Source organism: Ovis canadensis, chromosome 3, assembly GCF_042477335.2.
Source record: "Ovis canadensis isolate MfBH-ARS-UI-01 breed Bighorn chromosome 3, ARS-UI_OviCan_v2, whole genome shotgun sequence".
In the NCBI taxonomy this organism is placed as follows: Eukaryota; Metazoa; Chordata; class Mammalia; order Artiodactyla; family Bovidae; genus Ovis; species Ovis canadensis.
The window spans coordinates 10,692,242-10,707,557 of record NC_091247.1 but is presented as its reverse complement, the minus strand read 5'-3'; positions in this window follow the sequence as shown (position 1 = coordinate 10,707,557).

The following is a 15,316-nucleotide window of genomic DNA, read 5'->3' as shown; positions in this document are numbered from 1 at the left end:
CCGTGGACAGAGGAGCCTGATAGTCCATGGGGTCGCAAAGAGTCAGACACGACTGAGCGATTTCACTTTCACTTTCAGTGTTTCGTCAGAAAAATGAGGCTCTTAATTAAGTTCCTCCGTTCTGGTGTTGCTGTTGGAATTAACGAGATCATCCATGGATCAGGCATTTCAGCAATGCCTGGCACTTAGTAGGTGCTCTCTGAATTAGAGCTTTTATTTTCCGCCTGTATCTGTCGTGTCCTTCAGCTTTCTGAGCTGCTTGTGGTCAGCCACGCAGCAGGCGCCTGACAAATGCTGATTGAATGAAGGAGTGGAAGTGTGAAGAAACGTGGCTCTCTCCGTTAGTGTTTCCCAAATGACCTTGAACTCAGACAGGCTGCTTTCCCTCCGCTAAGCAAGGGGTTCTCCCTCTGCCCTCCTTCTCTCGAGGCCTCTTGGTAAAGCACCCCGTTTCTCCTGTGGCTCCCTGCAGGGGAACTGATGGGTTGCAAGACGTGTTTCCATCCCCCCTATGGTTTCTAAAACATACAAATCATTCTGGCTGCACTTCTGTGTTTCATTACGAGGAATGCACATTTGAAAACAACAGAGGGTGAGGTTTAAAAGCAACATGCAATTTTTATTACATATATCTCCAAATCTGCCATTAGGCCTGTCCCCGCGGTGTTATTGACCTTGATTCTTTCTCATTTGCATCCTGCATTTTTCATCCTTTGGAATATGGTGTTTTGGGACTTCTCCATCATTAAGTGGATTTACAGCAATTTCCCTGTGTGTTTTCTCCAAGGGATTCTGTTATGAGATGCACATTAAATCTCCATTAATACCTCATTATCCGACTGATAAGATTACCATGATAATGAGGCAGAAATTCTAATTGTTTCACTTCTTATTGTGCCTTCCATTTAATCCTTTACTCTACCTGGAAGTTGGTCACAAGCTGGTGAGCACCAGGCAGAAAAAGACTTTCCAAAAGGAGGACCCAGAGGGTGGGATCTTCGTGATCAATAGTGATGGAGGGAAAGAAAGGAGGTGGAAGAATGTTTAAATGAACTTCCTGGGCCAAAAATTTGGCAGTGGAAAGCCATCTGGGGTGGGCCTAGGTGGATTTACAGAGCTGCTCTGCTCCAGCCTGATATACACTCAGACAAGGCGCATGGGTGCACATGCACACACAGACATGCGCTTAAGCACACGCGCACGCCCGCACATGCACATAACCACTCACATATGTGCACACAGGACACACGCACAAATGCACACACACGCACACACAGGCCAAGTTCCAGAGAGGCTAGCCTCATGACCTCAGGCTCCTTTTTCCTATCGGCCTGGACCCCCTTCCAGACCATCCCTTTCTCTGGAACTCTCTGTAAGCCTGTCTTCCAGACAGATGAGCTCATTTCACTGAGTCAGAGGCATGGGGGCCAGAAGACACTGGGGGGAGGGGGGGAGGGACAGAGAAGAGAAGCTCTTCAAGGGACAGCCTACCTGTGGGCTTCCCTGGTGGTCCAGTGGTTAAGATTCTGTGCTGCCACTGTAAGGGGCATGGGTTTGATCTCTGGTCGGGGATCTGAGACCCCACATGCCACATGGCACAGCCAAAGAATAATATATATGTGTTTTATAAAGGGAGAGTCTACCAGTGGTCACGTGTGGATGTGAGAGCTGGACCATAAGGAAAGCTGAGCACTGAAGAATTGATGCTTTTGAACTATGGTGTTGGAGAAGACTCTTGAGAATCCCTTGGACTGCAAGGAGATCCAACCAGTCCATCCTAAAGGAAATCAGTCCTGAATATTCACTGGAAGCACTGATGCTGAAGCTGAAACTCCAATCCTTTGGCCACCTGATGTGAAGAGCTGACTCACTGGAAAAGACCCTGTTGCTGGGAAAGATTGAAGGCGGGAGGAAAAGGGGACGACAGAGGATGAGATGGTTGGATGGCATCACTGACTCAATGGGCATGAGTTTGAGTAAACTCTGGGAGCTGGTGGTGAACAGGGAGGCCTGGAGTGCTGCAGTCCATGGGGTCACAAAGAGTCGGACACGACTGAGCGACTGAACTGAACTGAACCTATGGTCATGTGCAGTTGCTTGAGCTGCAAAAGCACCTCCCTCTTGACCTTTATCTTGCCCTTCTACTTGGAGAGTAGGGCTGAGAGCTGCAGGAGCCCCACCTTGAGCAGAGCTCTTGAGCTGCAGGAGTTCTTGAGCAGAAAGAACTCTTTGGGGGGTTCCCTGATGGTCCAGTGGCTAAAACTCTGTGCTCCCAATGCGGGGAACCTATGTTTGATCCCACATGCTGCAAATAAATTAGTTAAAAAAAAAAAGAGGGCTTCCCTAGTGGCTCAGTGGTAAAGAATCCACCTGCCAGTGTGCAGGAGACATGGGTTCCATCCCTGGTCTGGGAGGATCCAACATGCTGCAGAGCAGCTGAGCCCGTGAAGCTCAGCTCTTGAGCCTGTGCTCTATTAAAGCCCTTGAACTGCAGCTCCTGGAGACTGTGTGCCCTAGAGCCCTTGCTCCATGAGAGAAGCCACCCTAATGAGATGCCCGTGACCGCAATTAGAGGGTAGTCCCTGCTTCCAAAACTAGAGAAAGCCCGAAACTCAGCAAAGACCCAGCACAGCCAAAGAGAAAGAAATACAGAAAATATATATATACACACTTACACACACACACACACACACACACACACACACATATATATATATTTTAAGAAAAGAATGAGCGCATTCAAGCCTGTCAGTGGCACAGTGTCTGGAGAAATGGCACGTCTGTGAGCCCAGTTCCTCAGGTGTCCCAAAGCCAGGCATGGCCTAGAAGGCAAGAGACTGAGCCACTTCCAGGGACAAGCTCTGTGACGCCAGACGTTATAAGCATTGCAGTAAAAATGCAGTCTTTCTACAGTGATCATAGATTTAATGGCGAATTCCTGCTAATATTCTGGTTTCTTCTGCATTAGTTCCCTAAGGCTCCCATCAGTAAGTACCACAAACTGGGGGGCTTAGAACAACAGAAGGGTATCCTCTCACAGTTCTGGAAGATTGTCGTTGTTCAGTTGCTAAGTCGTGTCCGACTTTTTGCAATTCCATGGGCTACAGCATGCCAGGCTCCTCTGTCCTCCACTATCTCCCGGAGTTTGCTCAAATTCATGTCCATTGAGTTGGTGACTCTTCCTCTGCCACCTCCTTCTCCTCTTGCCTTCAATCTTTCCTTTCCCAAAGCATCAGGATCTTTCCCAATAAGTGCGCTCTTTGCATCATGTGGCCAAAGTATTGGAGTTTCAGCTTCAGCACGTTCCATTGTTCTGGAGTACGCAAGTCTGAAACCAAGGTGTCAGCAGGGCCATGCTCCCTCTGAGACTCTGGGTCAGTCCCTCCTGGCCTCTCAGCTTCGGCGGTGCTTGTAACTTCATCACTCTGGCCTCTGCCTCTGTTGTCACACGGCTTTATTCTCTCTGTGTGTCCCTTTTTCTTATAAGGACATCAGTCATATTGGATTAGGTTCCGCACTAATGACCTCACCTTAACTTGATTGCATCTGCAAAGACTGTTTCCAAAAATGCCCCATTCACAAGTGCTGAGAATTAGGATTTCAGGGTATCTTGCTGTTGTTCAGTTGCTAAGTTGTGTCCAACTCTTTGCGACCCCATGGACTGCAGCATGCCAGCTTTGTCTGTCCTCCACTGTCTTCTGGATTTTGTTCAAACTCGTCCATTGAGTCGGGGATGCCATCCAACCATCTCATCCTCTGTTGTCCCCTTCTCCTCCTGCCCTCAATCTTTCCCAGCATTAGGGTCTTTTCCAATGAGTCAGCTCTTCACATTAGATGGCCAAAATATTGAAGCTTCATCTTCAGCATCAGTCCTTCCAGTGAATATTCAGGGTTGATATCCTATTGGATTGATTGCTTTGATCTTCTTGCTGTTCAAGGGACTCTTAAGAGTCTTCTCCAGCATCACAGTTTGAAAGCATCAATTCTTTGCTGCTCAGCCTTCTTCATATATATTCTTAGGGGACACACTTTAACCCATAACACCTTCTGAAATATATCCATGTAATTAAAATGTTAATGATAATATTAGTCAAGTACTAGTACAGTTTTCAGAATTTGTGAGTGGATTCTCAGATCTTGAGGTCAAGGGCTGGCCTAGATCTGATGGCCCTCACTGTTTCGTTTTCCATGGCAGTTGTAGAACCACAGATTGGCAGAACTGGAAAGTCTTTCTGAGACCCATCAGTGCAACCTCATCATTTTCTTCATTGTATTTTATCCATTTCAATCCCCCTTCTCCCAAAATATATAAGCACATAGTTTAAAAAAAAGTCAAATAGTACTAACAGCTCCTAACAAAAGCCAGCTGTCCCTTGACCCATTCCTACCTCCTTCCAGAGTCCCTTTCCCCAAAGGCAATTACTCCAAATGAGCTACAAGGGAAGACCTTCAACAATTTACAGGCACTTAATTCATATTTGTCAATAATTCATTTGTACCACTATTTCTCATCCCAGCAGCTTTAGACATTTTCTACTCATTTCCTGTAATGGAACATGAAAATTTAATTCTTTTACTCATCTGCCCTCACCTTTCTCTTTTCCATGCTCACAGTGTAGGTATAAAGCAATATTTGTTAAATCGGGACTCAGCACCTATGTAAGTGTTGTTCACATCTGAGCCTTGTAAGAAATTTTGATCACATTTCCTTTCTCTGGTAGCTTTTTGGATCCTCATGTTTTCATTTGATTAGTTTTTTTAATGTCCCAATTGTTAATTCTTCCCCAACTCTTTAACGCCTCTGAAGTCTGTTTTCCATGCGGTATAATAGAGATCTTGTGAGTCTGAAAACGGCTTTATACCATGCACTTGTGTGATTGATAGTTTGGCTGGGTGTGATATTCTAGGTAGGAAGTCACATCCCCAGATAATTTTGAGAGTTTATTCCATCGTCTCCTACTTTCCACCATTGCTGTTGATCTGGTAAATGGTATTTAAATCTGGAAATGGACACATTTCTTCTTTTGCAAGGCCTTTCTTCTGGGATTTGAGTCATTCTGACCAGGAGTTGAGTTGAGTTTGGGTCATGTTGTTATGGCGACCCTCACATCCCTCTAGCATTACCTGGCTCCACTAATAGTTCAGTTCAGTTCAGGTCAGTTCAGTTGCTCAGTCGTGTCTGACTCTTTGCGACCCCATGAACTGCAGCACACCAGGCCTCCCTGTCCATCACCAACTCCCGGAGTTCACTCAAACTCACGTCTATCGAGTCGGTGATGCCATCCAGCTATCTCATCCTCGGTCGTCCCCTTCTCCTCCTGCCCCCAATCCCTCCCAGCAGCAGAGTCTTTTCCAATGAGTCAACTCTTCCCATTAGGTGGCCAAAGTATTGGAGTTTCACCTTTAGCATCATTCCTTCCAAAGTACACCCAGGGCTGATCTCCTTCAGAATGGACTGGTTGGATCTCCTTGCAGTCCAAGGGACCCTCAAGAGTCTTCTCCAACACCACAGTTCAAACGCATCAATTCTTTGGTGCTCAGCTTTCTTTATAGTCCAACACTTACATCCATACATGACCACTGGAAAAACCATAGCCTTGACTAGACGGACCTTGGTTGGCAAATAATGTCTCTGCTTTTGAATATGCTATCTAGGTTGGTCATAACTTTTCTTCCAAGGAGTAAGTGTCTTTTAATTTCATGGCTGCAGTCACCATCTGCAGTGATTTTGGAGCCCCCCAAAATAAAGTCTGACACTGTTTCCACTGTTTCCCCATCTATTTCCCATGACGTGCTGGGACCAGATGCCATGATCTTCATTTTCTGAATGTTGAGCTTAAGCCAACTTTTTCACTCTCCTCTTTCACTTTCATCAAGTAATTAGTACCACTAATAGTACTGAGCATCAATTTCCTGTTCTTATTATATGCATATCTTCTTTGATGAAGTGTCTATTCAAATCTTTTGCCCATTTTTTAAGTGGATTGCTTAACATTTCTGTGTTTTAAAGGTTGGGCTTGATTTGCCACAGGAGTTTTCTCAGTGTCTGTTCCACGCTCAGCTTTCGGTCTGCCCACTGTACTTGGCTCTGCACCTTCCATGGCCTTGCCCCTCCTCTAGCTGCACCTTTAACCTGGCTGGGGGAGGAGCATTCATTGTTGTTTTACAGGCAGGAGCTGGATCTTGGTGACCCTGTCGCTCACCTGATGGCAAGTGAGGTCTAAGGGTCTGGGCCCAGGATGTGTTTCTACCCCACACCCAGAGTTTGAGATTTTTGACTAATTATTCACCTTTCGGGAAACCACAAGTCTGGTACTGTGTGTCTGTTGGTGCCTTCCGTGTGCCAGGTTCCCCTGGGCCCAGAAGGGGACAACATGGAGCAAGTGCCTTGTTGGGACACAGGGCTGTCCTGGTGGCTCTCGCTGGAGACTCCCCTGAACCACTGGGAATTGCGGTCTCCACTGTACAGTAGCAAACCTGAGCTTGGATGGGAAGACCAGCCCATTAGAGCTGGAGGGGCAGTTCCGGCCTGGGTCCAGCTCCTTGCCAGGTACATCTGGCAGCTGAGCCCTGCCTGGATCTGGTGGCCAGGGCCGTAGTCACTGGGCCTCCACTTCCCTCCACCTTGCTCACCACCCTGAGGCAGGAGATAGATGGACCCCAGGCTAAACAGCTGCAGTTTGTCCCCTGTGGACAGATACTCCAAGATGAAGATAATAGCAGGAGGATAATAGGAGAGGCTGAGCCCTGCCCAGATAAAAGATGGAGACCACATATTTCTTGTTCTCAAGGTGGAGACCTTTCCCACTGTACATGGGCAGAAAAGCTCCCTGGGGGTCAAAAAGGGAGTGATGTCAACCTACTGGATTCTTTCCTGGAATCCATCTTGACTAAGAGATGCATGTACACCCACAGGGAGGACCCTGAGAAAAATCCAGTGCGGACTCAGAACCAGGATTGGCCAACGGAAACCCAGGAGAAATGCCCCATGTTAGTGATTCAAGCTCCGCGAGGCCTGGCTGTCTGGATCTGCTTGTTTGTGCCTATTCACGCGTACTCTTTTTCCTCTTAATAAACTCTACTTGTTTCACTAATTTCTGTCTCTTTGTGGGAGCTTATTTCTACAAAGCGGATGGGCCAGGGACTTGTCGCTGGACAGTAGTCCCTGGTGGTCCAGTGGCAATGATTCAGCGCTCTCACTGCCATGGCCTGACTTCAGTCTCTGGTCAGGAACTGAAATCCTGCTTTAAGTCACTGCAGACCGAGGCCAACCGAGATCACCTCCATGCCAGCAGATCCACCGGAGGGGGAAGGAGCTCTGAAGTCCACTTGTGTGGCTGAGTGTGAGAGTTCAGGCTCAGAGGCCAGGTTGGCTGGTGTTGACATTTATCAGCTGGGACACCATAGGGAGGTGAATTCCCTCCTCGGTTTTCTCATCTGTAAAATGGGAATAGTTTATCCCTAGCTTGCAGGTGGTTGTGAGGGGCAAATGAGGGAATATGTGAGGTGCCCACATGGCCAGGCCACTGGCAAGGGCAGAGCTGGGTGAAGAGGAGTCCACTTTGCCTAGAAGTTGCTGTGCTGGTCTGTCAGGCCCCCTGGGGGTACCCGTGGCTGCTCACCGTACTCCATCCAGGCAGGGCAACCTGGCCCTCTGCCTCCTGAAGGGAGTTAGACCAGTGTCCTACGAATTTAGTAAGGGAACCATCCAGGGGAGATTTGGAGCAGAGAGGGATTGGTTAGCAAATCTGAACCTCAGTCACCGTTATAGTCAAGCTGTGGTTTTTTCATTAGTCATGTACAGATATGAGAGTTGGGAGATGCTGGGCTGGGACAGGTTGAGCCCCTGGGGCGGCTTCGAGAAGAGCAGGACCAGGCCTGAGGCCCTGCAGCTGTGAGCACCCTTCCCCTAGGAGACCTGATCTTGCAGGATTTTGGATGATCTAAGGGGCCAGAGCAGGGGAGTCAGGGATGAGCAACACCTGGGTGCCCCAGTGCTGGAGACCCCTTGTCCCTGACTCATCAATAAGGAGTCTGGCTCACACCACCCATCACACAAACCCCAACCCTCATCTATGCCTCCCCCCAGTCACAGAGTGATGGGACACCACCCCAAGTTCAAATATTTTATTGCCTCGGGGACTTCCCTGGTGGTCCAGAGGTTGGGACTCTCAGCTTTCAGAGCAGGGGACTTGGGTTCTGTTCCTGGTAGGGGAACTAGGATTCTACATGCTTCGTGCAGAAACAAAACAAAACAAAACAAAACCCCCAAAGCCAACCAAACAAAATCTTGTCTCTGTAAAGTTAAAAACCTGATTCTCTCTGTAGAGAGCCTGTCTTCAAATAAGGAAGTCCTTAAGGTGAGCCCTAATACAGTCTGACTGGTGGGAACTTTGCGTACTCAGTTGCTTAGAGGGGTCGACTCTTTGCTACCCCTTGGACTTAAGCCTCCCAGGCTCTTCTGTCCATGGGATTCTCCAGGCAAGAATACTGGAGTGGGTTGCCATTCTCTTCTCCAGGGAATCTTTGCGACTCGGGCAGGGATCCAACCCATATCTTCTATCTCCTGCATTGGCCGGTGGGTTATTACCACTAGTGCCACCTGGTGGGGACTAGTATCCAATGCTGTGTGCTATCCTCAATCGCTCAGTTGTCCGACTCTTTGTAACTCCATGGACTGTAACCCTCTAGATTCCTCTGTCCATGGGGATTCTCCAGGCAAGAATATTGGAGTGGGTTGCCATGCCCCCCTCCAGGGGATCTTCCCAACCCAGGGATCGAACTCAGGTCTTCTGAATTGTAGGCAGATTCTTTACCGTCCGAGCCACCTGGTAAGTCCTAGAATCCAGTTAAAAGGAGAAATGTGGACTCAGAGAGTGTGCAGGGAAATGGCCTGTGAAGATGGAGACAGAGACTGGGGTGGTGCTTTTATGAGCCAAGGGACATAAAAATTGTCCCTGCCAGGGTCCAGCCCCGGTGGATCCAGAGCAATTCGAAGGGGAGACAGAATTGGCGTCCTAGGAAAAAGCTATTTAACTAGAAATATAAAGAGAGATTAGAAAAGAATAGTGTAGTAGGAAAATTAGTGGAGAAAAAGAGGCTGAATAACTTGGTTTACTTGGAATACCAATAAAACTCCAAGACAAGGAGTTTGCATCACCTACGTAGGCCACCAGCGCCCACTTGAATAGCGGAGGGTGCCTTGCCTTGGGCTCCCTCTCACGTGGGTCTTAGAAGCCAGGGCAAAATTAGCAGGCTTGGCGAGCATCCACGCTCCAGATGGGAATTCACCCATAAGGGGAAAGAAAGAACGACACGGGGGAATCAGTCTTTCTAGAAACGGATCCGTTTTATTTTCAGGTTTGCTTATATACTTTTTGTTATACATAGGGATGAATACAGAGTCACGTGGGGTCAGCAGACCTGACCTTTATCAAAATCAGGTGCGTCATATAAATGTATACAAAGGTCTTAGGGGTTTTACATCATTTTCTGGCCATGAGGCCTGCTGACATTTTATGGCCCTTTCTGATAACGGTCAGTCAACCAGAAAACTTATTCTTCCAGGGGTGAATTTTCTTAAACCAGGCGCCACCCTCTGAAGGCACCAGATAAAGTTGCATTCCTATAGGGTGAGGGTGCAGTGGGTTACAATTAAGAAAGGAATTTACTTAGCTTAAGGTTTAACATGATTAATCTTAAAAGTTAATACTTATTTCCCCTATATGCTAGTTATATTCATTATAAGGGCAGGGAATATGGAGATTTAGCAGCAAATATTGGCTCAACAAATGAAAAACCCTTCACCAATATAATTTCTAATCAACCCACTATACTATACTAATAATTTTCCAACTTCTCAAAAGAATCTGTATTTAGAAAGTTTAAAGCATCTCGTGCCTCTCACAGTTGGGAGGCTGTAAACAATCACATGTGGCCGGACAAAACTGCTCAGGCAGGCTAGAGAACCTTCAGAGGAGTTTGTAAGTTGAAACACTCTTGTCATGCCCAGGAATTTTTATTGACTGGAACTGCAAGTTAAAGCCTTCTCCGAGAGAGGTGGTGGGGGACAGCCCCCTGTAAAGTCAGAGGTGTAGGTGAGAGCATAAAGCAGTAAAGTAGGCGGACTCTGGTTTTGGGGATAGATGCTCGGGAACAGGGGGTCTCCTGAGGCTCGATCCCACCTTTGCATAATGCCGAGCCTCCTTCCTCATGACCTTTGCCAAGGGCAGAGTTCCTCACGCTGGCTCCCGGCATGTCCCCAAACCACTGTAAGTGAGGAATGGATTCTCCCTTACAACCCTGGAAAGGAACCAACCCTGCTGACACCTTGACCTCAAGCCTTTGGCCCCTGGAACTGTGAGGCAGTAAATTTAGATTTTAAGTCACCTAGAGACTGAAATGGAAGAAAGTAGGAAAACCACTAGCCCATTCAGGTATGACCTAAATCAAATCCCTTATGATTATACTGTGGAAGTGAGAAATAGATTTAAGGGCCTAGATCTGATAGAGTGCCTGATGAACTATGGAATGAGGTTCGTGATATTGTGCAGGAGACAGGGATCAAGACAATCCCCATGGAAAAGAAATGCAAAAAAGCAAAATGGCTGTCTGAGAAGGCCTTACAAATAGCTGTGAAAAGAAGAGAAGTGAAAAGCAAAGGACAAAAGGAAAGATATAAGCGTCTGAATGCAGAGTTCCAAAGAATAGCAAGAAGAGGTAAGAAAGCCTTTCTCAGCGATCAGTGCAAAGAAATAGAGGAAAACAACAGAATGGGAAAGACTAGAGATCTCTTCAAGAAAATTAGAGATACCAAGGGAACATTTCATGTAAAGATGGGCTCGGTAAAGGACAGAAATGATATGGACCTAACAGAAGCAGAAGATATTAAGAAGAGGTGGCAAGAATACATGGAAGAACTGTACAAAAAGGATCTTCATGACCCAGATAATCACGATGGTGTGATCACTCCCCTAGAGCCAGACATCCTGGAATGTGAAGTCAAGTGGGCCTTAGAAAGCATCACTACGAACAAAGCTAGTGGAGGTGACGGAATTCCATTGGAGCTATTTCAAATCCTGAAAGATGATGCTGTGAAAGTGCTGCACTCAATATGCCAGCACATTTGGAAAACTCAGCAGTGGCTACAGGACTGGAAAATGTCAATTTTCATTCCAATCCCAAAGAAAGGCAATGCCAAAGAATGCTCAAACTACACTGTTTGACACTGTTTACAAATTGTTTACACTGTTTACAATTGTTTACACTGACACTGTTTCCACTGTTTCCCCATCTATTTCCCATGAAGTGATGGGAATTGCACTCATCTCACATGCTAGTAAAGAAATGCTCAAAATTCTCCAAGCCAGACTTCAGCAATACGTGAACTGTGAACTTCCAGATGTTCAAGCTGTTTTTAAAAAAGGCAGAGGAACCAGAGATCAAATTGCCAACATCCGCTGGATCATGGAAAAGCAAGAGAGTTCCAGAAAAACATCTATTTCTGCTTTCTTGACTATGCCAAAGCCTTTGACTGTGTGGATCACAAGAAACTGTGGAAAATTCTTCAAGAGATGGGAAGACCACCTGACCTGCCTCTTGAGAAATCTGTATGCAGGTCAGGAAGCAACAGTTAGAACTGGACATGGAACAACAGACTGGTTCCAAATAGGAAAAGGAGTATGTCAAAGCTGTATATTGTCACCCTGCTTATTTAACTTATATGCAGAGTACATCATGAGAAACCGTGGGCTGGAAGAAGCACAAGCTGGAATCAAGATTGCCGGGAGAAATATCAATAACCTCAGATATGCAGATGACACCACCCTTATGGCAGAAAGTGAAGAGGAACTAAAAAACCTCTTGATGGAAGTGAAAGAAGAGAGTGAAAAAGTTGGCTTAAAGCTCAACATTCAGAAAACGAAGATCATGGCATCTGGTCCCATCACTTCATGGGAAATAGATGGGGAAACAGTGGAAACAGTGTCAGACTTTATTTTTTTGGGCTCCAAAATCACTGCAGATGGTGATTGCAGCCATGAAATTGGAAGAAAAGTTATGGCCAACCTAGATAGCATATTTAAAAGCAGAGACATTACTTTGCCAACAAAGGTCCGTCTAGTCAAGGCTATGGTTTTTCCATAGGTCATGTATGGATGAGAAATTTGGACTGTGAAGAAAGCTGAGTGCTGAAGAATTGATGGTTTTGAACTGTGGTGTTGGAGAAGACTTGAGAGTCCCTTGGACTGCAAGGAGATCCAACCTGTCCATTCTAAAGAAGATCAGCCCTGGGATTTCTTTGGAGGGAATGATGCTGAAGCTGAAACTCCAGTACTTTGGCCACCTCATGTGAAGAGTTGACTCATTGGAAAAACTCTGATGCTGGGAGGGATTGGGGCAGGAGGAGAAGGGGATGACAGAGGATGAGATGGCTGGACGGCATCACTGACTGGACGTGAGTCTGAGTGAACTCCGGGAGTTGGTGATGGACAGGGAGGCCTGAGTGATGCAATTCATGGGGTCACAAAGAGTTGGACACCACTGAACGACTGAACTGAACTGAATTGAGAGTATGGTATTGGTTACAGGACCCTAGGAAACAGCACTACCAAGCCTACTGCCTTCAGTGGGAAGGGCTGGGAAGCCAGGTTCCCAGTGTCACTGGGTCACGTGCCTGAAAGTTTGGACAGGAAGCATCCCTTCCTTCTGCTCATCCTGAGTCTACTGCCTGCCAACCACTTTCCAAGCCTCAGACACGGCCCAAAGTCCAGGGGCTCACTGTGGGGCTGCCCAGGCCTTGGTCCCTGGCCCCCAAGACTTGAGTTGGGGGCCACCCATTTTGTTGTTGGTGTTTCTGTCTTTTTATGAGGGGCTCTGTTCTCACAGGGCTTCCCTTGTGGGCTCAGCTGGTAAAGAATCCACCTGCAATGGGGGAGACCTGGGTTCAGTCCCTGGGTTGGGAAGATCTTCTGGAGGAGGGCATGGCAACCCACTCCAGTATTCTTGCCTGGAGAAGCCCCGTGGACAGAGAAGCCTGGTGGACTGCAGTCCATGGGGTCTCAAAGAGTTGGACACGACTGAGAGACTAAGAACAGCACTGTTCTCCCAAACCAGTACTTCCTGTAAGAGACTCAGCAAGTCTGGAAGCTGGCAAAGCTTTTGTAGATGAGTCTCCCACCATGTGTACATTTGGGGAAACAGACACAGAGATGGGCAAGGCCCCTTCCAAGGCCACACAGAGAGAAATGACAGGCCTGGGTCAGCAGGGCTGGGGGGCTTTGTGCCAGTGAGAGGCCATGTCTCGGCCATTCCCTCCAGTAGCAAGTGCTGACTGGTGTGGGCTTCGAGGCCTGGGGAGACCAAGACCCTCCTCTCCAGAGCCCCTCCCAGAGTGACCCCCTGCTGCCTGCCTCCCACTCCAGGACCTACAGAACTCCCCCTGCACTCTCACCTCCAAGCCTTTCACAGGCACCCCTTGTGCCAATCAATGTCCATCTGGAGTCACCAGGTCCTGTGGGATGGGGGGGGGTGCTGTAGTTTAGGATGAGGTCTGATGGGGTCATGGAAGGAGCTGAGACAGTGATGATTGAGGGAGAAACTGGGGGATCAGAGCAAATATCACAACCAGCCAACCTGGGGAGGAAGGTCCGGCCAGCCGTCCAGCCCCTGACTGTGAAGGAAGTGCCCAGAGGTCTGCATGTAGCTCCCACCTTTCTGGCTCTGCAGCCGTAAACCCACAAGGCATACAAAGCCCCCTCCATCCATCTCAGGGGCTGTGAAGTCCTCTCCCAGCTGTGTCACACACGCCCTTTGATACCCCAGAAGCTGAGCACTGATGAAAGTGTGGCTGCTTTCAGTGCGCTCTGTTACGTGAGGGGGAATGAGAGAGGAAGAAAAGGGAAGAGGAAAAGGACCGATCGCCTGCGCAGTACACTCATCGTGGTTTTCCTTGGTGGCTCAGCAGTAAAAAACCTGCCTGCTAATGCAGGAGGCTCAGGTTCAATCCCCAGGTCAGGAAGATGCCCTGGAGAAGGGAATGACAACCTACTCCAGTATTCTTGCCTGGGAAATCCTATGGACAAGAGGAACCTGGCAGGCTACAGAGCATGGGGTTGCAAAAGAGTCAGATGAAACTGAGCGACAGAACAACAAAAACAACGCGCTCCTGGTGAACAAGGGAGACACGCAGTCCTTGGTTCTGCAACAGCCTCATGGCTACGGTGGCCGTTAATTCCTCTGCCATCACCCGTCCACATTCTCTCTGCCTGCATCAGGCACCCACCCAGCTGGCTCCGGCTCCTAACTGGTGGGGGGAGCCAGGCCTTTCCTCCTGAAGATGGGTCAGCGTTCCTGCCCATACTGAGCTGGAATTTCCCTTCCAACTATATCCCTCCTTGCGCTGTGTGCTTAGTCACTCAGTCCTGTCCGACTCTTTTTCAACCCATGAACTGCAACCTGTCAAGCACCTCTGTCCATGGGGATTCTCCAGGCAAGAATACTGGAGTGGGTACATCCCTCCTCACTCCCATCGTATTAGTATGTATATATGCATATGCATGTATCTGGCTGTACCACGCGGCATGCAGAATCTTAGTTCCCCAGCCAGGGATCAAACCTGCATCCCTTGCTATGGAAGCACAGAGTCTTAACAATTGAACCATCAGGGAAGTCCCCCATTATATATTTAGCAGCCCTGTTTCCCCAAATAGGGCCAATCACCCCCTTTTGGCTGTTGATTTGGCAGCATAAGGAACCCAAAATAGCCCGAAGGAAACATTGCTTTAGTGGAACTATTGTTATGTCCTCCAGTGTGAATGTTTCTCCTTTGGGAATTCAAAATTGCAGGGATGGGAAACAAACACTTTGCTAGTGAGAAAATGGTGAAAAGAACTACTCCCTCTTCTATCCAGCGCTGACTCTTACACTCGTGAATCCTGACTGTGAGAGAGACGGCCCCGTGTGCTGAATGCTGACTCAGATCACAGTCTGCACCCTGGAGGATCCTGACCCGGCCCTGTGAGATACTGCCCCACACTGGTGCCTTCCCTGGTGGTCCAGTGGCTGAGACTCAGTGCTTTCAATGCAGAGGGCATGGGTTCAATTCCTGGTTGGGGAACTAAGAGCCCACACACCATGAGGCCAAAAAGTAAAAATTTATTTTTCAGGCTTCCCAGGTGGCACTAGCAGGAAAGAACTCACCTGCCAGTGCAGGAGACATAAGAGATGCGGGTTCAATCTCTGGGTTGGGAAGATCCCCTGGAGGAGGAAATGGCAACCCACTCCAGTATTCTTGCCTGAAACACGCCATAGAGAAGCC